The 27,263-nt window shown below is 38.8% G+C and overlaps 1 protein-coding gene and 1 pseudogene across 1 annotated transcript in view; one reads left to right on the top strand and one right to left on the bottom strand.

The window, feature by feature from the left end:
- Positions 1 to 17,829, top strand: part of ATAD2 (ATPase family AAA domain containing 2) — a 121,025-nt gene extending 103,196 nt beyond the window's left edge. The window contains exon 29 of the mRNA XM_063726333.1: positions 17,507 to 17,829. The gene's annotated coding sequence lies outside the window, so the exon portion shown is untranslated. The remainder of the gene's footprint in view (positions 1 to 17,506) is intronic.
- Positions 17,830 to 20,457: 2,628 nt separating this feature from the next.
- LOC100444254 (peroxisomal multifunctional enzyme type 2-like) lies at positions 20,458 to 25,054 on the bottom strand (annotated as a pseudogene).
- Positions 25,055 to 27,263: the final 2,209 nt, after the last annotated feature.

The following is a 27,263-nucleotide window of genomic DNA, read 5'->3' as shown; positions in this document are numbered from 1 at the left end:
TATAAGTCCCTTCCACTTTTAAATTTAATGTCAAGTATACAGAATTAATCAGCATGCATTATGACACACTTGTCATCGATTCATGCATGCCCCCCTTTTGAAAGTTTATTTTTTAAAATAATAAATGCCCATAAAAACCTGTTTCTCAAAAGGAACTAACCAAATCACCTATTAGACACATTAACCCATTACCAACCACTATAGTTATAATCCTCAATCATTCATCATTCCTTGCTTTCTATTGTATGTAATTTTATGCATCCGTGTGTTTTAAAGTATCAGATTTTTACCTTAGAGAAAGGGTATTACGCTACTACATGTGTGATATCTTCTGGAGCTTCCTTTTTTCACGTAATGTTATTGCTAAAATTTTTATAGGATTACATATTGTACATCATTCGACTGCTGTAGAATCCATTTTGTGAGTAAACCAGTTTATCAATCCACTTTACTGCGGGGCATTTAGAGTTTTTCCAGGTTTTGATTATTGTAAACTGTTTTAAGGACATTCTTGCACCTTCTATCTGTCGTACATGTTGTGCCAGAGATCCACTTGGGCATTAGGAAACACCATACTGAAGATAGAATAACTCAAGGAAAGATTATTGGTGTAGGAGAATGTCAAGTAGTAACTTGGCCCTAGTTACCTTTCCTAGGCTGTAATGGATGAGGAGTGGCTGCTGAAACCCAAAGGAAGTTGCGTGTAGTCTGCCACCTTGAGAAAAGCAGTGATTTGCAGTCACAGCGTCTATTCAGCCCCAGGCAACATTACCTCATAAAGGGAACCAGGAGAAAAAGTGCTCTGACTTCACTCTTCTCTTCAGGCTCTTGCTAGGGTTTCCAGTTAGTCAAACACGGTCAAAACCACACTTACAGAGCCCACTGCTGTAATCTATATGGTCAGCTTTCTGGAGCAGGGAATAGAGTGAAGAAGGATGGAGGACAAATAAAATAATTGGCACAGTCTACCCTTTTGCTCCCCTGTATCCACTTTTATTCTTTGTCCATGTGAAAAGTTTGTCTTTAACATCAGGGATATAAAACGTCCATTAGATACTGAATCACTGTGCGATTATGTCATTTTACCCATTCCCACCTGAAACCTAAAATGATACCACAACCAGTGTTACTCATGTAAGGTAATGGAGGTTGAAGGAAGAGGAAGAAAGATCATTTAAAAACCAGCTGCTATAGTATTTACCTCTGTATCTACTCATAAGGTTTATGTTGGCAATCAGAACTGCCTTTCACCACCCATTTACCTATTGCCCTTCCCTTCCATCAGTACCTCAGTTGGACAGGGTTCTTTACCTAATGGGGTAACCCATATTTTCATTCCTACAAGATATGAATTCTTTGTGGTCTATTGCAGTGTTTCAGTGACCAAGACTATTGAAAGCGAGTACTTAAAAGCATCCCAAATGAATTCCCTGGGTTGCAAACACTTTTCCTGGCTTCCATATTTCCCCCTAGTATAATCAGAATCAATTACCCTGATCAGTACAGTAATTGCTGTCTTTGCCAGTTGGTTCAGTGGCATGGGGACCTAAAAGAGGCCAATCAATTGGAACCATGATCATGTTCTCTGGTGAGAGCTTCTTCCTTGAGCACTAAGATAAGATTCTAAAGTCTCTGATCTCAAGGTCTCAGGAATGGGAAGCAAAAATTCCACTGGGTTATTAAATGCAGTGGTGAGAGGGGACAGAAGTTATCCCTACCCTTACTTTTCTATTGCATTTTGGAGTTGGGGGGAGGTGGCATAAAATACTGCTGATTAACACATATACTGTAAAGTTTCTCGGAAGATGGTGGAGTGGGAAACACCGGGAATCTGTCTCCCCACCTAGAAGACAATTGTACTGGCAAAATCAGTCTGATGTTACTATTTTGGAATTCTAGGGTCTGTTCAAGGCTTGCAACTTCCAGGGGAAGGCTTGGACACTAAATTGTGGTTAATTCAGTCAATTTCAGCTTTTAGCACAGTAGTAGTTACCCATAATCAGCCCTGTGACAGGCAGCTGTGCACGTGTTCCTGCAGCAGCTTACACACAATTTGTTGGAGCCAGAGTGGGCAGAAAGGACCCTGTCCTCCAAATATCAGGATCTGTGCTCTGATTGTTCCTCCTGATTACAGGGGTACAGATGAAGGTGGATGGCCATTGTTGCACTTCCCTCCAATGTTGCAAGTCTTTTTTCCTGTGGCTCTTGGGGTATTTAGAAGTCTGGCACCCTTTTTCCCTTTTGGAAGCCGGACATTAAGACTAGGCCATTCAAAAACAACTGCATATATTGTCAGATGTGGTGGCTCATGCCTGTAACCCAGATCCTTGAGAGACCAAGGTGGGAGGATCACTTGAGCCCAGGAGTTTGAGACTGCAATAAGACATGATTGTGGCACTGCACTAAAACCTGGGTAACAGAGACCCTGTCTAAAAAAAAAGTGAAGAGAAAAGCCTCAACAACTGCATATACAGGGAAAATAAGAAAGTGACTGTGCATGCCCAAAGAGAGGCTCAGAAAAGCTGAGAAGACCTTAAGTTTACAGCTCAGGCTGATTCTTGGCACAGAGACAAAAATTTTTTTAAAAAAGCAAAAACAGTAACAAAAACAGCAAGCCCTGGGGAAGGGGAAGAATCTGATTTCCAGAGTTACTACAGTAATATATTTAAATGCTCAGTTTCCAACAACAACAAAAAAATCACAAGGCTTACAAAGAAACAGGAAAGTATGGCCCATTTAAAGTAAAAAAAAATAATCAATAAAAACTTTCTGAAAAAGACCTGATGGCAGATAAACTAGGCGAAGACTCTTTTAAAAACTGTCTTATACTAAGAGGCATGTAGTATGAAGAAAAAAACCTGTCTTAAAGAGCTCAAAGAACTAAAGGAAAATGTGGAGAAAGTAAAGAAAACTGTGCTATTTGTTTATTTTATTGCATTTACTATTAATAATAAAAAGACACAAACTCTAAATCAGAAAATTCTGGAGCTGAAAAGTATAATAACTAAAATGACAAATTTAGTAAAGAGATTTAAAGGCATAGTTGAACAGAAATCTGCAGAAGAAGAATCAGCAAACTTGAAGATAGGATATGGAAAGTACTGAGTCTGAGGAACAGAAAAAAAAATTGAAAAAAAATGAACAGAGCATCAAGAACCTGTGGAACACAATAAAGTAGACTAACATACACATTGTGGGAGTTCCACAAGGGGAAGAAAGAAAGCAGCAGAGAAAATATTTGGAGAAATACTGGCTGAAAACTTCCCAAATTTGATGAAAGATATGAATATAAACATCCAAGAAATTCAGTCTCCAAGTAGGATTAACTGAAGGAGATCCACACCAAGACACATAATCAAACTTTTGAAAAGCAAAAGAATCTTGAAAGCAGCAAGAGAGAGACAACTCATCACATACGAAGGATACTCAGTGGGATTATCAACAAATTTCTCATCAGAAACATTGGAATACCAAAGGCAGTTAGCTAAAATGCTAAAAAACAAAAATCAAATAAAAAACTGTCAACTAAAGATCTTATATCTGGCAAAAGCTGTCCTTCAAAAATGAGGGAGAAATTAAGACATTTTAAGGTAAACAGAAGTTGAGGGAGTATGTTACCACTAGACTTGCCTTGCAAGAACAGTCAAGGGTCTCCTGCAGAGTGAAATGTCAAAAAATACTAGACAGTAATTTGAACTTGTATGAAGAAATAAAGAACTGAATAATGGTAAATACATGGGTGATTATAAAAGCTAGTAGTATTATTGCAGTAATGGCTTGTAACTGTACTTTTTGTTTTCTACATTATTTGAGAGACTAATATATATTTAAAAACAATTATTAGTACTGGGCCGGGCATAGTGGCTCACGCCTGTAATCCCAGCACTTTGGGAGGCTGAGGCAGATGAATCACCTGAGGCCAGGAGTTTGAGACCAGCCTGACCAACATGGAGAAACCCCATCTCTATTAAAAATACAAAATTAGCTGGGTATGGTGGTGCATGCCTGTAATCCCAGCTACTTGGAGGCTGAGGAAGGAAAATCGCTTGAACCCGGGAAGTGGAGGTTGCAGTGAGCTGAGATCACACCACTGCACTCCAGCCTGGGTGACAGAGCGAGACTCCATCTCAAAAAAAAAGAAAAAGGAAAACACATGCTTGCTGTTTAAGCCATTACATTTTGGGTGGTTTGTTAAGCAGCACTAGCACAAAACAATTATTAGTACTAACACTAGTGTTACTGCGACTTTGGTTTGTAACTCCACTTAATTTTATTTTATTTTATTTTATTTTTTTGAGACAGAGTCTCACTCCATCACCCAGGCTCAAGTGCAGTGGTGTGATCTTGGCTCACTGCAACCTCCACCTCCTAGGTTCAAGAAAAAAAAAAGAAAGTAATTAATTTAAAAGAATTATTTGTTTATGTTTTTGGAGAAACAGTTTACACGGATGTAGTTTTGTGACATGAACAACTTAAAGGATTGAGGATGGAGCTGTAAAAGAGGGTTTTGGTATGTTACTGAAATTAAGATGGCATGAATTCCAATTTGAGCATTATAAACTTGGTAATACCATGGTATACACAAAGAAAATCTCTATAGAATAGGCACAAAAAGAAATAGGAAAGGAATTTAAACATTTCACAGCAAAATCAATTAAACACAAAGAAAAACAATAATGCAGGGAATGAAAGGTTAAAGACTATAAGGCATATAAGGGGAATAAAGCAAAATGACAGAAATAAGTATTTTCCTATTTGTAATTACTTTAAAGGTAAATGAGTTAAACTCTCCAGTCAAAACATAGAGATTGACAAAATGAATAAAAACTCATGATTCAACTATATGCTGTCTATGAGAGACTCACTTTAGATCCAGACACAAATAGGTTGAAAGTGAAAGGGTAGCCAGGCGCAGTGGCTCACGCCTGTAATCCCAGCACTTTGGGAGGCCAAGGCGGGTGGATCACGAGGTCAGGAATTTGAGAGCATCTTGGCTAACATGGTGAAACCCCGTCTCTACTAAAAATACAAAAAATTAGCCAGGCGTGGTGGTGGGCACCTATAGTCCTGGCTATTCGGGAGGCTGAGGCAGGAGAATGGCGTGAACCCGGGAGGTGGAGGTTGCAGTGAGCGGAGATCGCGCCACTGCACTCCAGCCTGGGCGACAGAGCGAGACTCCGTCTCAAAAAAAAAAAAAAAAAAAAGAAAAAGAAAAAACAGAAAGTGAAAGGGTAGCAAAAAATATTTCATGCAAATGGTAACCAAAAGAAAAGCAGGGTGACTATAAGACAAAATATATTTTAGTTTTAAAAAGTTCACGAGAAATGAAGTCACAGAATGCATTCAATAAATGTTTCTCCTTACATCCATCTGTTCACCTCCATCCTGGCTTTTGTCTGTCCTCTCCTTTTGTCTGTTAGTCTCTCACTTAATTGTTCTCTTTAATGAAAGCTATACCTAAATTTTGGCTATCTATGCTGATGGAAAGCAGGTGAATAGGAAGATCTTAAATCTGTAAATTATTCAAAAGACTCTTTAAGGAAAAAGAAAAGTTTACAGTAGACAAAAAAATGACTTTTATTAATAAAGGTTCAATACAGCAGGAAGATAGAAACATTATAACCATTACACACACATAATGACAGTCCATCAGAATATATCAAGCAAAAATTGACAGAATTGAAGAAAGAAATAGATGATTCTACAATGACATTTAGAGACTTCAATACCCCACTCTCAATAACGGATAGAACAACCACACAGAAGATAAGTAAAGAAATAGAAACCAACTAATATAAGAGTCATATACAAAATGCTCTACCCGACAACAGCATACACATTCTTCCCAAGTGCAACATGGGACATCTTCCAGGATACACCATATTTCACAATTTAAGTCTCGATACATGTAAAAAGATACGAAGTATCTTCTCCAATCACATTAGGATGAAGTTAGAAATTAGTAATAGAAGTAAAACTGGAAAATACACAACTTCTGGAAATTAAACAACACACTCTTAACCAATGGATCAAAGAAAACATCATAAGAGGAATTAGAAAATAGAGACAAGTGAAGATGCAAACAACATACCAAAGCTTATGTGACACAGTGAAGCAGTGCTAAGGGGTGCTTTATGACTATAAACATTTCCACTGAAAAACAAGAAAGAGCTCAAATCAATAACCTAGCTTTACAACTTAAGGAACTAGAAGAAGAAGAGCAAACAACCAAAAGCTAACAGAAAGAAAGAAATATTAAAGATTAGAGCAGAGAAAAACAACATAAGGAATAGAAAAACAACAGAGAAAATTAATGAAACTAAACATTGGTTCTTTGAAACAATGCAATCAACAAACTTTTAGCTGGATGGACTAGGAAAAGATAAGAGAAGACACGTTACTAAAGTCAGAAATTAGGCTGGGCACGGTAGCTCACGCCTGTAATACCACTTTGGGAGACCAAGGCAGGTGGATCGCTTGAGGTCAGGAGTTCAAGACCAGCCTGGCCAACATGGTGAAACCCTGTCTCTACTAAAAATACAAAAATTAGCCAGGTGTGGTGGTGTGCACCTGTAATCCCAGCTACTCAGGAGGCTGAGGCAGGAGAATTGCTTGAACCTGGGAGGTGGAGGTAACATTGAGATGAGATCGGACCACTGCAGTCCAGCCCGGGAGACAGAGTGAAACTCTATCTCAAAAATAAGTAAATAAATACATAAATAAATGAAATAAAGTCAGAAATGAAAATGGGGACATTATTACTGATGTTACAGAAATATAAAGTATTATAATAGCACTGTGTGAGCAATTATATGCCAACAAGTTGGATACTCTAGATGAAATGGACACATTTATAGAAACACAAAACCTACCAAAATTAAATCAGAGAAATAGAAAATCTGAATAGATCAATAACAAAGAGATTGAATTTGTAATCAAAAATTTCCTGACAAAGAAAAACCCTGGAACTGATGGCTTCACCAGTGAATTCTAGCAAACATTTAAAGAACTATACCAATCCTCAAACTTTTCTAAAAAAAAAAAAAAAATTAAAGAAGGAACACTTTCTAACTCATTCTGTAGCCCGAATTGTCCTGATACCAAATCCAAAGACAGTACAAGAAAACTGCAGACAAATATTTGTAGTTTTCTGTAGTATCCTTTACAAACACTGATGTAAAAATCCTCCATAAAATACTAGCAAACTGAATTCAGCAGCATATTAAAAGGATTGTAGGCCAGGCGTGTGGCTCACTCCTGTAATCCTAGCACTTTGGGAGGCCAAGGTGGGTGGATCACTTGTGGTCAGGAGTTCGAGACCAGCCCAGTCAACATGGTGAAACCCCATCTCCACTAAAAATACAAAAAATTAGCCAGGCATGGTGGCTGTCACCTGTAATCCCAGCTACTTGGGAGGCTGAGGCAGGAGAATTGCTTGAACTCAGGAGGCAGAGGTTGCAGTAAGCCAAGATCATGCCACTGCACTCCAGCCTGGGCAACAGAGTGAGACTCCATATCAATTAAAAAAAAAAAAGGATTGTACACCATGACTAAGTAAGATGTATTCCTGGAATGCAAGGATGATTCAATATACAAAAATCAATCAATGTAATACACTAAATTAGCAGAATGAAGGGGAAAAAACACATGATCATCTCAGTTGATTCAGTAAAAAGGCATTTGACAAAATTTAGCACCCTTTTATTATAAAAACACTCAACAAACTACGAATAGCAGGAAACTACCTCAACGTAAAGCTATATATGAAAAACCCACAGCAAACATCATACCCAATTGTGAAAGACTGAAAGCTTTTCCTCCAAGATCAGGGAGAAGACAAGGAAGCCCACTTTTGCAACTTCTATTCAATGTAGTACTGGAGGTTCTAGCCAGAGCGTTTAGGAAAAAAAATAAAATAAAAAGCATTTATGTTGGAAAGGAAGAAGTAAAACTATCTGTTTGTAGATAGAACTTATAAGTAGAAAAAAAGATTACATGCACACACACACACACACCCCCCAAAGAAAAAACTGTTAAGAGCTAGTAAGTGAATTCAGCAAAGTAGCAGGTTACCAAGTCAACACACAAAATCAGCTGCATTTCTAAATACAATGAACAATCCGAAAAGAAAATTGCAAGAACAATTCCATTTACAATAGCAACAAAAAGAATAAAATATTTGATAATTAACTGAACCAAGGAGGTGAAAGACTTGTACAATGAAAACTATAAACCATTGCTGAAAGAAATTAATGAAGACATATATAAATTGAAACACATCCCATGTTCATGGATTAGAAGACTTAATATTGTTGATGAGGTCAACATAACCCAAAGTGATCTACAAATTCAATGTAATCCCCATTAAAACCCCAATGACTTTTTGGGATTTTTTTTTTTTTTTGCAAAAATAGGAAAACCCATTCTAAATTTCATATGGAATCTCACAACACCTTGAATAGCCAAAATCATATTGAAAAAGAACAAAGCAGAAGGATTCATACTTCCTGATTTCAAAACTTACTACAAAGCCACAGTAATCAAAACAGTGTGGTACTAGCATAAAGACAGACATAAGGACAAATGGGATCGAATAGAGAGCCCAGAAATCACCCTCACTTATATGGTCAAGAGATTTGTGGTAAGGGTGCCAAGACCATTCAATGGAGAAAGGACAATCTTTTCAACAAATGGTGCTGGGAAAACTGGATATCCACATGCAAAAGAATGAAGTTGGACCCTTACCTAGCACCATATACAAAAATTAACTTAAAATGGATTAATGACCTAAATGTAAGACCTAAAACTATGAAACTCTTAGAAGAAAATATATGGCAAAATTTCCATGACATTGGAATTGGCAATGACTTCTTGGATATGACACCAAAGGCACAGATAATAAAAAAAATAGACAAATTGGACTTCATGGAATTTTTTAAAATTTTGTGCATCAAAAGACACTATCAACAGAGAAGAAAGACAACCCACTGAATGGGGGAAAATATTTGCAAATCATATACCTGGAATTAATATCCAGAACATAAAGAAAACTCCTAACACTTAACAACAACAAACTCAATTCAAAATTGGGCAAAGGACTTGAATAGACATTTCTCCAAAGAAGACATACAAATGGTCAAGCACATGAAAAGATGTACAATATCACTAATCATTAGAGAAATGCAAATCAAAACTATGAGATACTATCTCACACCCAGGAGGAAGACTAACGTTAAAACCAGAAAATTGGCCACGCATGGTGGCTCACGCCTGTAATCCTAGCACTTTGGGAGGCCAAGGTGGGTGGATCACCTGAGGTCAGGAGTTCGAGACCAGCCTGGCCAATGTGGCGAAACCCCATCTCTACTAAAAATACAAAAATTAGCCAGGCATGGTGGTAGGCGCCTATAATCCCAGCTACTGAGGAGGCTGAGGCAGGAGAATCACTTGAACCCGGGGGGTGGAGGTTGCAGTGAGCTGAGATTGCACTACTTCACTCCAGCCTGGGTGAAAGAGAGAAACTCCATCTAAAAAACAAAAAAACAGAAAATTACAAGTGTTGGTGCAGGTATGGAGAAACTGGAAATCTTGTGCACTGTTGGTGGGATTGTAAAATGATACAGTCACTGAAAAACAGTATGGCAGTTCCTCATATGATCCAGCAGTTCCACTTCTAGGTATACATTGAAAAGAATTGAAAGCAGGACCTTGAAGAGATGTTTGTATATCTACGTTCATAGCAGCATTAGTCACAATAGCTAAAATGTAGAAGCAACCCAAGTGTTTATCCATAGATGAACGGATAAGCAAAATGTGGTGTGTGTGTGTACGTATATATATATATGTGTGAATATTAAAAAGAAGGAAATCCTGACGTACGCTACAATATGGACAAACTTTGGGGCCATTTTGCTAAGTTAAATGAGCCAATCACAAAAAGACACATCCTACATGATTTCACTTATAGGAGGTATCTGGAGTGGTCAGTCATAGAGACGGAAAGTAGAATAGTGGTGGCCAAGGGCTAGAGAGAGGGTAGAATGAAGAGTTGTTGTTTAACGAGTGTAGAGTTTTCGTTTTACAAGATGAAGAGAGTTATGAAGATGGATGATGGTGATGTTTGCACAACATTATGAATGTATTTAATACCACTGAGCTGTACACCTAAATGTAGCTAAGATCACAATTTTTTTGTTATTTGTATTTTACCACAGTAAAAAATAAGTGGAAAAAAAACAATATATGCTGCATCCTGTAGGACACCACCCCAAATTCAATGTTGTCTCCCCCCAGTGCCATAACAGTCTTCACAGGCCAGTTCACTGTTCTGTCAAGCCAGCTGCTTCTAGGTGGTAGGCTACATGGTAAGACAAATGAGTTCTGGGAGGTAAGCTTATTGCCTACATTGTTTGCCATAAAAGCATCTCCTGATCAGAGATGAAGTTGTATGGAATACCCCAAAGATGGTTAAGGAAAACTATATGTTCACAGATGGTGGTACTGGTGGAAGCACTATGGTAAGGAATCATAAATCAATATTCAGATATGTTCTGATACTTTATTTTCTGGTGTTTCCATTGCTGTGAGAACAAAGTGCTTCCTCTTCCACTTCCCACCAGGTAGCCAGCCGTTCTCCCTGGGTAATAGTGCCATATTGGGGCCTCAGTATTGATCTTGCTCTTAGCTGTTTTGGTACTACTCAGCAGAGGTAGTAAGTGGGTCAGCCTTGATGAGGACAAGACCATTTTGTCGAGTGCTTGCATAGCCTTAATTCCTACTGCCATGATCACTTTGTAAAAACTTTTCAGTGAGCATTGGGATGGCTAGGGAAAGAAGCTAACATCTACAGGATGAGGTCGTCTTGTCAACTGATCAATGAGAGGCTTTCTGGTTTGAATACTCTTTGATAGACATTTAATAATTCACACACTCTACATACCTATTTACTTTTTCCAAAACTTCATGCCACCAATTTTCCAATTTCATTCCCTTTAAGTCCTTGACCAGTCAGCCAACCCATTATCCACTTCTCATAGTCCAGTGCAGATCAATACCTCAGGCTCTCTCTCCTTTTACTTGATATGGATTACTAGATATACCAAAGTTCTTGCCTGCTGGGATAATTTCCCTTAACTATCGTCTTTCAAGGTTACCCCTAAGTGGGATTTGTAGCACAGTAGTCATCCACTTTTGGGGTTGGTGCCTGCATACTGTATAGATCCAACTATGAATCAGATCAACACTTTTTTTCTTCATTAATATACATATATGTATGTGTGCATGTGTGTGTATATATATATAAGTTCTTCATTAATTGATATGTATATATGGTATATGGTATTTTGTACATGGTATGAAGTATGTTTTAAAGAATACATATATAATTGACAATACTTATATAATTGGCATACAATAAACTGCATTTATTTAAGTACACAACTGATAAAATTACAAATAAAGTTGCTACAAACATTTATGTACAATAGTCTTAGAGGTGGCTGGATAGTAGGTATATGTTTAACTTTTAAGAAACTGGTAAACTGTTTTCCAAAATGGTACCATTTTACATTCCCACAATAATTCTATTTCCTCCATATCCCGGCCAATACTTGGAATGGTCAGATATTTCTTGTTTTTTTTAGTCATTCTTCTAGGTATTTAGTAGTATCTCATGATTTTAATTTGCATTTCCCTAGTGATTAATGACATTAAGCATCTTTTCACATGCTTATTTGCCATCCATATATCTTCTTGGTGACATGTCCAAATCTTTTGCCCATCTTACATTTCATTGTTTATTTTCTTATTACTAAGAATTATAAGGCCAGGCACAGTGGCTCATGCTTGTAATCCCAGCACTTTGGGAAGCCGAGGCGGGCAGATCACTGGAGGTCAGGAGTTCGAGATCAGCCTGGTCAACATGGCGAAACCCTGTCTCTACTAAAAATACAAAAATTAGCCATGCGTGGTGGCACACACTTGTAATCCCAGCTACTCAGAAGGCTGAGGCAGAAGAATCGCTTGAACCTGGGAGGCAGAGGTTGTGGTGAACTGAGATGGTGCCACTGCACTCCAGCCTGGGCGACAGAGCAAGACTCTGTCTTAAATAAATAAATAAATAAATAAATAAAATAAAAGAATCATGTTCATAACTCCTAAGAGTTTTGATGAACCTTAAATTCATCTGATTAGTTTTTTAAAAAGAGTTCTTTATATACTCTAGATACAAGTCCTTTACAGGCTTTGCAAATATTTTCTCCCACTCTGTGGCTTGACTTCTCAAACACTTACTAAGTATTTCAAAAGCAGAAATTTTAAATTTTGATAAAGTTTAAATATTTCACTTTTTTCTTTTATAAATTAGAGTTTTGACATTTTATCTAATAAATATTTATTTCCCTTAATATCCCAACAATTTTCTCCTGTATTTTCTTCCAGAAGTTTTTTTTCTTCCAGAAGTTTTATAATTTAAAGTTTTACATTTAGAACTGTGATCCATTCTGAGTTAATTTTTGTTTACAATATGAAGTATGTTTTGAAGAATATCCATATGCAGCACTTTGGGAGGCCGAGGATCACTTGAGGCTAGAAATTCGAGACCAGCCTGGCCAACATGGCAAAACCCTGTCTCTACTAAAAATACAAAAAATTAATTGGGCGTGTTGGCAGACACCTGTAATCCCAGCTACTTGGGAGGCTGTGGCAGGAGAATCGCTTGAACCCGGGAGGCAGAGGTTGCAGTGAGCCGAGATCGCACCACTGCATTCCAGCCTGCATGACACAGCGTGACTCTGTCTCAAAAAACAAAAAAAGAAAAATCCATGTGGAAAGAAGAACTATCCTTTTCCCACTGAATTGCCATTGTACCTTTGTCAAAAATTAGTTGTCTCTATATGTATGGTTTCATATCTGGGCTCTATTCTGTTCCATTGATCTACTTGATTACTATACTCCATACTATACTATACTATACTATACTATACTATACTATACTATACTATACTATACTATACTATACTATACTATACTCCATACTCTTGATTGCTATAGCTTTATAATAAGTCTTAAAATCAGATAGTTTTAATTCTCCCTCTGTGTTCTTCTTTTTCAAAGTTGTTTTGGCTGCTCTAGGTCTTTAAAATTTCTATATGAATTACAGAATCAACTTGTCAATTCCGCCACCCCCCCCAAAAAAGCCCTACTAAAATTTTGACTGAAATTGCATTGACTCTAGATCAAATTTAGGGGAAAATTGACATTTTAACAAGTTTGAATCTTTCGATCCATAAATACAGTGTATCTTTCCATTTACGTAGATATTCTTTGATTTCTCTCAGCAATGTTTTATAGTTTTCCTTGTACAGATTTTGCACATTTTTGTCAGATTTATTCCTAAGTATTTTATATTTTTGAATCCTATTGTAAATGATACTGTATTGTAATGTTATTTTATTATTATTATTTTTTTGAGATGAAGTCTCGCTCTGTCGCCCAGGCTGGAGTGCGGTAGTGCCACCTCAGCTCACTGCAACCTCCGCCTCCCGGGTTCAAGAGATTCTCCTGTCTCAGCATCCTGAGTAGCTGGGATTACAGGCGCAAGCCACCACACCCGGCTAATTTTTGTATTTGTAGTAGAGATGGAGTTTCACCATGTTGGTCAGGCTGGTCTTGAACTCCCAACCTCGTGATCCACCCGCCTCAGCCTCCCAAAGTGCTGGGATTAAGGTGTGAGCCACCGCACCCGGCCTCTGTATTATAATTTTAATTTCCAATAGTTTGTTGCTAATATGTAGAAACACAATTTTTTTCCTTTTTTTTTAAACTTATTTTAGGTTCAGGGTTACATGTGCAGGTTTGTTATACAGGTAAACTTGTGTCATGAAGGTTTGTTGTACAGATTATTTCATCACACAGTTACTAAGCCTAGTACTCAATACTAGTTACTGGAATCAGAAAAAATACAGTTATTTTCTGATCTTAAAGGATTAGAAAAAATACATTCCTTTCTCCCAACCTCCACCCTCAAGTAGACCCCAGTGTCTGTTGTCTCCCTCTTTGTGTCCATGAGTTCTTATCATTTAGCTCCCACTTGTAAGTGAAAACATGCAGTATTTGGTTTCTGTTTCTGTGTTAGTTTGCTAAGGACAATGGCCTCCAGCTCCATTCATGTTCCCACAAAAGACATGATCTCATTCTTTTTTATGGCTGCACAGTATTCCATGGTGTATACATACCATATTTTCTTTACCCAGTCTGTCATTGATGGGCATTTAGGTTGATTCCATGTTTTTGCTATTATGAATAGTGCTGCAATGAATATTTGCATACATGTATCTTTATGATAAAATGATTTATATTCCTTTGGGCATATACGCAGTAATGGGATTGCTGAGTCAAATGGTAGTTCCATTTTTAGTTCTTTGAGGAATCGCCACACTGCTTTCCACAGTGGTTGAACTAATTTAAACTCCCATCAACAGTGTATAAGCATTCCCTTCTCTCCACAACCTCACCAGTGTCTGTTATTTTTTTACTCTCTTTAATAATTGCCATTTTCACTGGTGTGAGATGGTATCTCATTGTGGTTTTGATTTGCATTTCTCTAATGATCAGTGATATTGAACTTTTTTTCATACACTTGTTGGTCACATGTATGTCTTCTTTTGAAAAGTGTCTGTTCACGTCCTTTGCCCACTTTTTAATGGAGTTGTTTGGTTTTAGCTTGTAAATTTGTTCAAGTTCCTTATAGATGCTGGATATTAGACTTTTGTCAGATGCATAGTTTGCAAATATTTTCTTCCATTCTGTAGGTTGTCTGTTTACTCTTTTGCTAGTTTCTTTTGCTGTGCAGAAGCTCTTTTACCTTAGATCACATTTGTCAATTTTTGCTTTTGTTGCAATTGCTTTTGAAGTTTTCGTTATGAAATCTTTGCCCGTTCCAATGTCCAGAATGGTATTGTCTAGGTTGTCTTCCACTAGCCACTACGCCCAGCCGAAAGCAGAATCTTGAAGAGATATTTGTACACCCATGTTCATAGCAGCATTATTCACAATAGCTAAAATGTGGAAGCAACCCAGGTGTCCATCCATGGATGAATGAATAAGAAAAATGTGATATATACATACAAAGGAATATTATTCAGCATTAAAAATAAGGAAATTCTGACATATGCTACAGTATGAATGAACCTTGAGGCCATTTTGCTAAGTTAAATGCACCAATCACAAAAAGACAAATCCTCTATGAGTTCACCTATAGGAGGTATCTAGAGTAGTCAAAGTCATAGAGACAGAAAGTAGAATGGTGGTTGCCAGGGGCTGGTTGCTGGGGAGTTATTGAATGATACAGAGTTTCAGTTTTGCAAGATGCCAAAGTTCTGGAGATTGGTTGCACAACTACATGAATATACTTAACATTACTGAACTGAACACTTAAAAATGGCTAAGATGGCAAATTTTATGTTATGTGTATTTTACCATAATTAAAAAACAGAAATAAAAGACATACAGATTGGAAAGGAAAAAGTAAAATTGTCTTAATTAATATATATATAGCATGATCATCTGTGTAGAAAATGGAATCTACAAAAAAAAAAAAGGAAACTTCTAGTACTAATAGTTGAGTTTAGCAAGGTTGTAAGATATAAGTTTAACATAAGAAAATTGTCTTTCTGACTTAAATGTAAAATCCAAAACTATAAAACCCTGGAAGGGCTGGGCACAGTGGCTCATGCCTGTAATCCCAGCACTTTGGGAGGCTGAGGCGGTTGGATCACCTGAGGTCAGGAGTTCAAGACCAGCCTGGCCAACATAGTGAAACCCTGTCTCTACTAAAAATAAAATACAAAAAAATTAGCCAGGTGTGGTGGTGCATGCCTGTAGTCTCAGCTACTTGGGAGGCTGAGGGAGGAGAATTGCTTGAACCCAGGAGGTGGAGGTTGCAGTGAGTTGAGATTGCGCCACTGCACTCCAGCCTGGGTGACAGAGCAAGACTCCATCTCAAAAAAAAAAAAAAAAAAAAAAAAAAAGAAAGAAAGATCTTGCTTCCAGGCCAGGCATAGTGGCTCATGCCTGTAATCCCAGCACTTTGGGAGGCCAAGGCAGGCAGGTCACTTAAGATCAGGAGTTCAAGAGCAGCCTGGCTAACATGGCAAAACCCTGCCTCTACTAAAAATACAAAAAAAAAAAAAAAAAAAAGCCAGGCATGGTGGCACATGCCTATAATCCTAGCTATTTGGGAGGCTGTGGCATGAGAATCACTTGAACCCAGGAGGCGGAGGTTGCAGTAAGCTGAGATCGCGCCACTGCACTCCATCCTGGGCGACAGAGTGAGACTCCATCAAAACAAACAAACAAAAAATGCCAGGCGTGGTGGCTCATGCCTGAAATCCCAGCACTTTGGGAGGGCAAGGTGGGCAGATCATTTGAGTTCAGAAGTTTGAGACCAGCCTGGCTGACATAGTGAACTCTCGTCTCTACTAAAAAATACAAAATTAGCCAGGCATGGTGGCGCACACCTGTAATCTCAGCTATTCAGGAGGCTGAGGCAGGGAGAATTGCCTGAACGCAGGAGGTGAAGGTTGCGGTGAGCCGAAATCATGCCACTGCACTCCAGCCTGGGTGACAGAGCAAGACACCATCCGAAAAACAAAAAAATAAAAAATCCTGCTTTCAATTTATTTTATTTTATTTATTATTATTATTATTTTGAGACAGGGTCTCACTCCATCACCTAGGCTGGAATACAGTGGTATGACTACGGCTCACTACAGCCTTGACCTCCCCGGGCTGAGGAGATCCTCCCACCTCAGCCTCCAGAGTAGGTGAGACCACAAGTGCATGCTACCACACCTGGCTAATTTTTGTATTTTTTGTAGAGTCGGTGTTTTGCCATGTTGCCCAGGCTGGTCTGGAACTCCTGGGCTCAAGCAATCCGCCCTCCTGAACCTCCCAAAGTGCTGAACTAACAGGCATGATCCACTGTGTCCGGCCCTGCTTTCAATTCTTTTGAGTATATACCTAGAAGTGAAATTGATGGATCAAATAATAATGCTATTTTTAATTTTTTGAAGAACTGCCATACTGTTTTTCATAGCAGCTATATCATTTTACATTCACAACAGTGTACAAGCGTTTGAATATATGACTAACCCAGTCCCAGAATCCTATTTTGAGAAGTTTCTTTGTTTTTTGTTTTGTTTTAACCTAGGTCTGGTGTCAATTACTGTATCAATCAGTGTCTTAGCATGCAATAGTACCTGTGAAGAGCATTTATTTACAAATGTGTGGGTGCATGGTGCTAGTTACTACCCCTAAGCCCAAAGGAACAAGGGCGGGGAATAGTTACTGAAACCTGGAACGAGAAAGAGTCATGTAGACTCTGCTACCTTGAGGGAAACAGTAACCATCAGATAAGGGATATGGCCACCTCACAGCAACCTCACAGAGGGAATTGGAATAAATGCCCTAACCTCACTCTCCCTCTTCTCCTGTTGTTGCTCTCCAGTAGCTAACCCAACCAGAAGCAATGGTGTATGGGATCCTGTTGATGCAGTCCATACAAGTCAGACATCTTAGTGGAGAGCAGGATGAAGAAGGGCGGAAAGCAGACCTGGAGGGACAAACAGAAAGTATCCAACATGCTGTATACCTAGAGTCATAAGGCATGTGAATGTCCACCTTTAGGAAGTGATGTCAAACTGTTTTCAAAATGGCCACAGAACTTCCACTCCACTTGCAGTGTACAAGAGACTTTGTGAATGCATATCTCCTCCTCCAAAACTTGACAATGTCAAACTTTGTAACATTTGTCTATTAAATGGGTGTAAAATGGCATCTTAATGTGGCCTTGGTTTCCATTGGCCCAGTCATCAATGATTTTATACATATTTATGGTCCATAAGTAATTCCTCTCAGTAAAATACTTGTTTATATCTATATCATACCACTATCTCTGCTTATTCTAGGAATCTATAAGCTTCTTGAGAATAAATACTGTGTCTTTGTATTTCTAGTGATAAAAGTATACAATAAATACTTGTTAAATAATTGAATTAATGCTAGAGGCAAATGCTAGAACCAACGTTTCACTCAACAGAAAACTGGTGGAGTTATGATTGCCTGGAAGTAATGATGGAAAGAAAGAACAAGTATTTTAAGTTCTTCTCCTTGAAGTGGATCTTCCTCAGAAGATGGGGAGGTTGTCATATGAGAATAAGGTGAGGAAGGAAATGAAAGAGGTTTTGAATTCATTTTATATGAAGGAGAATTTCTCACCTTGGAGTAGGAGTGCTATAGATTTCAAAGCAAAATGTAGGAGAATGGTTTTTGCTTTTTAAAATTTTTGGTCAGGGAGAAGAGCATGATTGGAATAGGGCACAGCAAGTTGCAAAAACACTTCTTCAAACTAGTCTACGGGGATCATTGACAGCCATGTGACCGAATCAATGTGCACTTTTTTAGTCTTTTTTTATATTCTGTCACTTAGCATTATTCCATGAAATACAGCATACAGCTTTCTTGAAACAAATTTTTTCTTCTGCCTGCTTTCTTATGCTGACTCTACACTCATGTGGTTTTTCCTCCAGATTCTATGGCTGTTCTTTTGTTCTTAAACATTTTGTCTTTTTTTTTTTTTTTTTTTTAATTGAGGTAAGTCTCCCTCTGTGACCCAGGCCGGAGTGCAGTGGCACAATCTTGGCTCACTGCAACCTCCGCCTCCCGGATTCAAGCAATTCTCCTGCCTCAGCCTCTCGAATAGCTGGGATTACAGGCGCCTGCCACCACACCCGGCTAATTTTTGTATTTTTAGTAGAGATGGGGTTTCACTATGTTGGCCAGGCTGGTCTTGAACTCCTGGCCTCAGGTAATCCGCCCGCCCCAGCCTCTCAAAGTGCTGGGATTACAGGTGTGAGACACCGCGCCCAGCCTTTTTGCCTTTTTGATGGCATCCTCCTCTACCTTTAGCTTCATGTTGTTCTGCAGAGTTGGTGTGGGGTTCTGTTCTCTTACCAGTCGACACTGTTTTCCCAGGTGGTGTTTTCTACTCTCAAGGCTTTAAATACCATCTGTATATCAACTGCTCCCAAATTTCTATCTCTAGGCCATATCATTTTTCTGAACTACAAGCCCATGTATCTTGATCTTCCCCTGAAACCTACTGCTCCTCCAAAGTTCCTTGTATCAATAAATTCCACTACCATCCATCTAAATGCTGAAACCAGAAACAAAGCTTCTCTCTCCCTTTTTTTTTGGAGATGGAGTTTTGCTCTTGTTGCCCAAGCTGGAGTGCAATGGCACAATCTCAGCTCACTGCAACCTCTGCCTCCCAGGTTCAAGCGATTCTCCTGCCTCAGCCTCTTGAGTAGCTGGGATTACAGGCACCTGCCACCACGCCAGGCTAATTTTTTTGTATTTTTAATAGAAATGGAGTTTCACCATGTTAGCCAGGCTGGTCTCGAACTTCTGACCTCAGGTGATCCACCTACCTTGGCCTCCCAAAGTGCTGGGATTACAGGCGTGAGCCACCGTGCCCGGCCTACAACTTGTCCTTTTTAAAGTTCTTTTTCTTACCTCTGGGCTTTTTCATATGCTGTTCCTTTTGTCTAGAATGCTCTTTCCTTCTCCTGTACCTATCTAACCTCTATTCCTTATCCTTCATTTATCAGCATAGAAGTCACTGTCTTAGAGAAGTTTTTCTCACCCCTTGAATCTAAACAAGACTTCGTATTTTAACCTCTCATTTAATGTACAATATTCCCATATTACATATTTCATGATTTTTAACTAGGTATTTTTTTAAAGGTATCAAAGTGGCCCTTATTCATTTAATTTTCCTTTTAACTTTTATAAATGCTATCACAAATTCTAAAGAATCTAGACTTGAGTGAAAATTTTTTATTATGAAGATATAGATCTAAGAACAGAAGGATAACTATATGCTAGCTTATATATAGTACCTTGTAAAAATAATGATACATTTAAAAAATAGTAGAAAATAAAAATCTCAGCTGGGCACAGTGGCTCACGTCTGTAATCCCAGCACTTTGGAAGGCCAAGGCAGGTGGATCACCTGAGGTCGGGAGTTCAAGACCGGCCTGATCAACATGGGGAAACCACATCTCTACTAAAAATACAAAAATTAGCTGGGTGTTGTGGTGCATGCTACTCAGGAGGCTGAGGCAGGAGAATCGCTTGAACCTGGGAGGCGGAGGTTGTGGTGAGCTGAGATCGTGCCATTGCACTCCAGCCTGGGCAACAAGAGTGAAACTGGGTCTCAAAAAAAAAAAAAAATCTGAAAACTTATCTGACATCTGAAAATGGTAAGTAACTTCCTCTGCATCTTAGTTCTGATCACTTCTGCAAAAGAATCAAGCATATTTGGGTGAAGAGAGTATTTAATTATTCTATTTTTATTAATAATATAGTGTGCCCTTCAGAAATTGGTGTAGTCTTTTTTTTTTTTTCTTTTTTTAAGACTGAGTGTTGCTCTGTCCCCCAGAGTGGAGTGTATTGGTGCAGTCTCGGCTCACCACAACTTCCTCCTCCCGGGTTCAAGCGATTCTCCTGCCTCAGCCTCCTGAGTAGCTGGGATTACAGGCGTCTGCCACCATGCTCAGCTAATTTTTGTATTTTTAGTAGAGACGGGTTTCAGTTGGTCAGGCTGGTCTTGAACTCCTGACCTCGTGATCTGCCCACCTCGACCTCCCAAAGTGCTGGGATTACAGGCGTGAGCCACCGCGCCCAGCCAGAACCTGGTGTAGTCTTTAAGAATCATCTGAAGTTTCTGGCTCAGCATAATGTTCCCTCTGGCCTTCAGTCGGCCAGTAACAGATGCCTTCTGAGGGTCAAGCTTGCCTAGAACTACCTCCATGAAATCTTCATCTGAAAGTATGCATCAGCAAAACCTTTTCCAGGTTTTGATACACTTTTCCAGAACCACTTTTCAGGTTACTTAGCTGCAATATTTCCACCTTTAGTAATATGCCACTCAAATACAGCATTTACTTTCTTTGCCATCTCACACCCAACATCCTTAAAAGGCAGTGACCTTTTTCCTCAAATATAAGGGTATTCTGAAGTTCCTCACCTTCAGAGGGTGTCTTAGCTGAAATATCAGATGTTGGCATAAGATTCACATATGCATTTGAAATGACAGTGTCTCTAGGTCTTTGGACCGTGGTTTGAAAGTGAATTCTGTTTCCTTCCTTCCACATCTCAGTTTGCAGAGTTTGCCCTGGATATACTGGTTTTGCAAAACAAGTCTTAATCACTTTGAATCTTGACACATTACAAAACATGCCTGGCAAAAAATCTAAATGTACATAATCCATGTACACATAATCCACGTACACATGGCAAAACATGCTAGGCTAGCAAAGTTAGGATCAACGTGTAACAGATTCCAGTTTCTGCTGAGGCAGTACAAAGCAGCCTGATTAAGAGAGATGGTATCTGTAAGTATAGCATCAGGTGGTCTATTAGGTATGGCTACAGCCACCTTGACTTTCAGGTCCATTTTCTACCAAAGCCTCCAGAGCCAATGAGAAAGAGAGAGGACTGATTATAGCACATAAATTCCTTCTTAGAATAAGAATAGACATCCATAAGAATTACTACACCAGATCCTTTATCTAGGACATCAGCAACAACTGTTTCACATTTTCATTTTCCTGCTCTAGGAAGTGGTTTATATAACTGCAAGTATCGTTCCCCATAAAGAACCTTTGCAAAGTTCCTTGAAATCCCAGGAACTTCTGCTAATTCTCCACCCATTATAGATTTCTGACTTATGATAACTCCAAAGGTAGGCAAACAGAAGAAATCAGAGCTTCTTTCATGAACAAATTTAAAATCTTTTGGATCCTTGATTGATGCTCCCACTCCAAGGGCATACATAATAGCTTCCAGTTCTGTATAAGCAGAAGAAAATGGAGGGAGTTTATGGCCAATAGCTCCAGCAAATCCTGATGTTGCTGTAGATGTTGCATGACTGATATGATTTGTTGAAACTCCTCCTTCTGAATCTATTTTACTTAGAACTACAATGATACTGCCAGTTGATTTTTGGATACTCTGAGGCTTGCTGGCATTCTCAAAGTCACATGTCTTCTTCCAGTTAGCCTTCACTGCTTCAGGAGTCATTGGCTGATTTTTTCTTACAACCACTCCAAGGGTCCGGTCCCAGAATAATTTTCCAATCCATCCTGCTCCAACCTCAAACAAGCCCCCATTCTCCTCACAACTCTCTTAGCAAAGCTGAAGGACCAGCGATGCTACATAATCTGGCTTTAGGGCTTCCACAAAATCTTCAGGCATAATTGAGTCAACCCTGATTCAGCATTAGGAGAAATAGTGTTACAATGAATGTTGCTTTTCCTGCCTTCAACTGCAATAGAATTTGCAAGGACCAGAAGACCCAACTTCGCAGCACTATAATTTGCCTGGCCAAAGCTGCCATATATTCCTGAAGCTGATGAAGTGATAATGATCCTTCCATATTTCTGCTTCTTCATGTGATCCCATGCTTTCCAGGGTCACTTGGAATGAGCCCCGCAATTGAACTCTGTGGATGATATCCCAGTCTTCATCACTTATCCTAGCAAAAGAATGGTCCCTTAGAATTCCAGCACTGTTGACCACAACATCTATTCTAAAAGCATCCAGTGCTGTCTTTACAACCTTCTCTCCTGTTTTCACTGAATCATAGTTGGCCCACTTTTCCACCTTTGTCTTTTATTTCTTCAACAACCTTATCAGCGACTAAGGAGCCTTTACCAACTCCCTCTTAAATAATTCGCAACAATTAGTGCTCCTTTTTCTAGGAACGCCAGGGCATAGACTGGGTGCAGTCCTCCCCTACACCAGTGACCAGTATCACCAGCTGTTGAAACTCAGTGGTGAGACCATGAGTCCAGCCTGCAGTGACACATACTTTGACTAGGTTTTTTTTTTGTTTTTTTTTTTTGAGATGAAGTCTCGCTCTTGTCCCCCAGGCTGGAGTGCAATGGCACGATCTCAGCTCACTGCAACCTCTGCCTCCTGGGTTCAAGTGATGCTCCTGCCTCAGCCTCTGGAGTAGCTGGGATTACAGGTGCCTGCCACTACGCCTGGCTAATTTTTGTATTTTTAGTAGAGACGGGGTTTCACATGTTGGCCAGGCTGATCTCGAACTCCTGACCTCAGGTGATCCACCCACCTCAGCCTCCCAAAGTGCTGGGATTACAGGCGTGAGCCACTGTGCCTGGCGACTAGGTATTTTTTAATGCTTATTTATTTAATATTTGTCTCACTATGAGATCATAGGCTTTTTAAGGTCAGGAACTAAGTTTGTTTTGTTTTGTTTTATGATTATAGATCTAGCACCTACCACAATCAATTCACAGTTGGCACTAAATAGGTATCAGTTGACTTAATTGCTGGATAAATAGATAAGAAGAGGATTAAGAAAGCAGAATAGAAAGATATGAGTTTACTAAGAAATGGAGGCACATATAGCTACAGTGAAGGGAAGCCCATACTTCAGAAAAGGAGAGAAGGATCTTGCTAATAATAGCTTATTTTTAAAAAGATACAAGATCATCTTGATTATATTTTTAGAAGCTGCTTCTGTTAGATTTATCTCATTCCAAGGCCATGAAAGAACAAATATTCAGTTTGATTTGCTTACAGTTAATTGCTTACATATTGGGCACCTTCATGAGATTGAAATCCATTTACTTATGACTGTATATCCTAAGCTTTGCATAGTCAGTCAGCAAAATAACTGCAGAAAGGACCGAAAGGTTGTGGGAGTTTTGTTTTGTTTTTTACTAGCTCTGGGAACAAGTATAAAATACCAAGAAATATTATATTTATATAAAAATATTGATAAAAGAAGAGAGCATCCAAAAGTTAATTAAATTATTAGGTTAAAAACAGATGGGGCTGGGCGCAGTGGCTCACACCTGTAATCCCAGCACGTTGGGAGGCTGAGGCAGGCCGATCACCTGAGGTCAGGAGTTCAAGACCAGCCTGGCCAACATGATGTAACCCTGTCACTACTAAAAATACAAAAATTAGCTAGGCGTGGTGGTGCATGCCTGTAATTCCAGCTACTCAGGAGTTTGAACCTGGGAGGTGGAAGTTTCAGTGAGCTGACATCGCACCACTGCACTCCAGCCTGGGCCCAGGGTGAGACCCTGTCTCAAATAAAATAAAATAAAATAAAAACAGATGGGTTTTTGCTGGACACTGTGGCTCATGCCTGTAATCCTAGCTCTTTGGGAGGCTGAGGCGGTAGGATCGCTTGAGGCCATGATTTTGAGACCAGTCTGGGCAACACAGCAAGACCCCATCTCTACAAAAATAATAATAATAATAATAATAATAATAATAATTCACCAGGTGTAGTGGCACATGCCTGTAGTCCCAGCTACTTGGGAGGCTGAGGTAGGAGGATCACTTGAGCCCAGGAGTTTGAGACTTCAGTGAGTCATGATTGCCTTACCACGCTTCAGCCTAAAATACAGCTCTAAAAAAATAACAAAAATAAAAAACAGATGGGTTTTATTGGTTAAGATTCTTTGGTTGTAAGCAACAGAAATCCTCTTTCTAACTTTAACAAAAAGGCACATTTTTGAAAGGATGTAAATTACCTCATGGATGTTTAGAACAACCAAAGGTCAATGAGAGGGAACTAGTCCTGCTTCAAGCCCTTGGCTGAAGTTCCTAAAATAGTTGCCATTAATGTGACCCGACAAAGACAAAGCCACCCAGGCTCAGTGATTCTCTGTTCTAGACTTCATAGTACCCTCCTGGTTCCAAAGAATTGGATTGGTCCTGATGTCCACCCTAGTTCCTGCCAGAGACCAATGTCACATAATTTAGACATTATTAGGGGAAACCCATATCATAAGAAAGTGTGACCCTGGCAGGCAACCCGGGAGTTGTCTACCACAAAAGTTTAACAGACAAAATTTGCTGACTTACTCTCTCATGTCCATTTGAGCCAATTATTTGATACATATGGTGAACACTCACCTTGTGTGCAGTTTATACACAGTATCTCATTCATACTTACAATGGCCATAAAAGGCCTAGTAGGTAGGTTCTAGTATTATTTTTATTTTACAAATAAAGAAACAGACGCTGATACTGATTAAGTCATTCACTCACCATCACACATAAGTGGCAGAAGCAGGACTTAAATGAGGTCTCTGTGACTCAAAACCCATGCTCTTAACCACCTTCCTTGAACAGACACTGTATGGCTTTGGCACTCAGCATTCCAGTATGTGCCAGTGGCAACTCCTGCAAATGTTTGTAACCCTCCACCTGAGGGTTTTCTCATGACTCACGCTGGAGGTGGTCTGGAAGTGACAAAGAGTTAACACCCCTGTGAGTAGCTTCTGGCTAGACATAGATGGGAGTTGGTAAATAATACCCCTGTTCCCTTGGCCCTTTGGTGGGATATCTCTGAGGTGTGTTCTACACTTTATCTCTAGGTTCTCCATTAGAGTTGAGCACTAGGTCCCACAGCAGCAACCTGCTTGAAACTGTACCGTTGCTAGCTTCCTTCCCTTCCCTTTCTTACATCCCCACTCCCCTACTCATTCTTCTTGGCATCACCTCCCAAATGAACCACTTGCCCTCATATCCTTTACTCAGGGTCCGTTTTAGGGGCAGCCCAACCTAAGACACCCACTCTCTTTAAAAAATAAAAGTAGGAAAAATTAAATACTCCAACAATAACTTTTTAAAGGTTTCGCAGCTACTAAACCTCACAAACCAGCATTAATATCCTCAATATGTTATTGTGACAGCATTACAATTTTATTTTCAAATTTCTTCCCATTTTAAAGACTGTTTTATTTATGGCAATTTTAAGTTGTGCTTCTAAGAGGGAAAATCTGGAAGTTTTGTGTTTAGGCTATGTAATTTTAGTGTGCAAAGGTTGGAAATGAAATCACTACATTTGAGCCATCAACCCTGCCAACATCCAAGCTCTGGCTGGGAGTCAGAGAACAGCACTTAACATGCAGCGAGAGGGCTCCTGAAATACTTCTACCTTCACAGCACATGCTGAATCAAAATGAATTAAATGCCCAAAAGATATGGAACTAAAACATCTAATAGATCAAAGGGAGCCAGACATGAGTACTCTGGACATACAGACATTGTGAGCTACAAGTATTGATTTAAAGGACCATTGTGAAACTTCAACTGGCTTGAAGATTGACTTGTGAGGAAAAAGGGGGGCTCGATGCAAGAGATAATGTATTCATGAAATAATTTGGAAACTGATTACGTGTGATGAATCCTAATTATAGCTATTTACCCTGGTGAATATTTAGGAAAATCGGGATCTTAAAAAAAGACACAAGCTTTTGCTTTAATTATTTAGGAAGAAAAATAAGTTACCCCCAATTTTATGCTCTGTAATTTTTTTTTTCATTCAGTTTACATGTCTTATATTTAGGACCACTACATATGTCTCTTTTCTGTTTCTTCCTTAAATTTTTCTTAAGTCTTTTTTCCCATCCCACTAGGGAGAAAATGTAAATTACCATCAACCAAACGAATTCCCTGGTTTCTTCTGAACCTTCACCTCACAGCTGTTGCATGAAATATAATCACTAAAATACTAGCTAAATGAAAATGTCTATCCAAAAAGACATTTAAAAAATATTCTTAGACCAAATAACCTTGCAGGAGAATAGGCAGAGACAACTACACATTTTCTTTCATCTAAAAATAGCCAGTTTGGAAAACACTGAAATGCTAATAGTGGCTAGGAAGGGAGAAACATAAATGGATTCTCATCTCTATTTTTTAATGTTTCTGTAGTGAATATATTCCTTTGTTCATACAAATGTTTTATACAAATTTAAAAATTGTTTTTAAGCCAAAATTCTTATTTTGTTATAAAACCTGAAATATCTTAAAGGCGGGCCAAAAAAGATCAGAAAAAAAACCTTGTGGTTGTAAACTGAAAAATTTAAAAATATAAAATAAATTTAAATATAAAATACAAATAAGTATAAATAATAAAATTTAAATATAAAATATAAAAAATCTTATATTTTTATATTGTCCCTCAACTGTCTTTGGGTGAGTATTTTTCAAGAAAGTTGTTAAAAGTCTACAAATCTATCTGTATGATCAGAAAGGTGTTTAACCTTTGGGTATATGTGTAACATAAGCACAGCAATATATTATCTTGTTAGCTGTAAATTGCATACTTGCAGTTTCATAGCTGGATGCATAAGCTATGAAACAGGAGT

The sequence above is a fragment of the Pongo abelii genome, chromosome 7 (genome assembly GCF_028885655.2).
Source record: "Pongo abelii isolate AG06213 chromosome 7, NHGRI_mPonAbe1-v2.0_pri, whole genome shotgun sequence".
NCBI classification, from domain to species: Eukaryota; Metazoa; Chordata; class Mammalia; order Primates; family Hominidae; genus Pongo; species Pongo abelii.
This window is presented reverse-complemented; position numbering and strand designations above follow the sequence as displayed.